Below are 1,797 nucleotides of genomic sequence, written 5' to 3'. Positions count from 1 at the left end.
TGGTACAGAGGCTATGCCACTGCCCAAGACTAAAGAACAATGGATTTATTTATTTTGGAGTTTCCTTCTCCTAGAAGAGCTGCTTACCATAACTAAAGAGTCTCTTCTACCCTTACCAAGAGGAAAGTAGCCACTGAACAGTTACATTGCGGTAATTAACTCCTTGAGCGAAGAAGAGTTATTTGGTAATCTTAGGGTTTTCAGGTGTATAAGAACAGAGGAGAATGTGGTAAGAATAGGCCAGACTATTCGGTGTATATGTAATTAAAGAAAAAAAGTGAGCCGTAACCAGAGAGAGGAATTCAATGTATAGTACTGTGTAGCTAGTCAAAGGACTCAATAACTCTAGTGGTAGTATCTCAACGGGTGGCTGGTGCCCTTGCCAACCTACTACCTACAGTATATACTACCCCGAAATTGAACTCTGTCCAATTAATCCCATGCCTTTACCAATGAACAATCGTTCAATCATTATTTTTGAACATGAAGTAAATGATTTAACTGAGAAGCAGAGCTCCTCTTAAGAATGTCCTAATAACAGGATCCATGAACCTGGGACACCTATTATTAATTTACATTACTTTTTACCCCCCTTTCTCTCTCTCTCTCTCTCTCTCTCTCTCTCTCTCTCTCTCTCTCTCTCTCTCTCTCTCTCTCTCTCTCTCTCTCTCTCTCTCTCGTAAAAGAAGTACAGGAAATTATGACCTCATTTCTTTGAAATGTTTCCTAGTATTCTCTCTCTCTCTCTCTCTCTCTCTCTCTCTCTCTCTCTCTCTCTCTCTCTCTCTCTCTCTCTCTCTCTCTCTCTTCAAAACAATAATTTGGCATTTAGTTTATATCTATCTAGCTATTTATTTACACACATTATATATATATATATATATATATATATATATATATATATATATATATATATATATGTATATATATATATATGTATATATATACACATATATATATATCGATACATACATATATATATATATATATATATATATATATATATATATATATATATATATATACGCACACACACACACACACACACATATATATATATATATATATATATATATATATATATATATATATATATATATATATTGAGATCATATATCTGTCAGTTGGTAGTGAAGTCTTGGGACACGCAGTTACAAAGAGAAAGCCATGGATATCAAATGATATATGGGATATTATAAAAAGGAGACAAGGACAGCAATTGATTGTTGAAAGGTTTCGAGGAAGTAATGAAAATTACAAGGTAGAGCAAGCAAAGTATTCCAGTATTGATAGTAAAGTCAAAAGAAAAGCCAGGTATGACTTGAAAGAATATTTAGACAGTAAGGCAGATGAGACTGACAGAGCTATGAATTCAGGGAGTGGCTATGGTGTAAGAATCTCGCATAGAATTATTAATGAAATCTCTACTGGGGCAAAGAAGAAGCATATACCCACCAAAATGAGAGATGTGTCTGTTATAACAACAGAATCTGAAGAAAGACAGCGTTGGATGGAATACTTTAGCTAGGTTATGAATAGGAGATACAAAGGGATTAATTTGATTGATATACTTGAAGATGATGAAGACCTTGATGTGGTCATGAATAAATTCAGTGCGTTTGAAGTCGAAGCTATCATAAAAAAAAAAGAAAAGAAAAAAAAAAAAAAATGAAGAGATGGAAAGCCCCTAGATACGATGGAATAACTGTTGAGATGATACTTGCTGAAAATGAAGTGACTCCCAGAATACTTACAAGATGATTTTGTAGAATGTTACATGAAGAGGCAATACCTGAT

Source organism: Palaemon carinicauda, chromosome 11 (genome assembly GCF_036898095.1).
Source record: "Palaemon carinicauda isolate YSFRI2023 chromosome 11, ASM3689809v2, whole genome shotgun sequence".
NCBI lineage: Eukaryota > Metazoa > Arthropoda > Malacostraca > Decapoda > Palaemonidae > Palaemon > Palaemon carinicauda.
The sequence above is the reverse complement of the archived record's forward strand: the minus strand, read 5'-3'. Positions refer to the sequence as shown.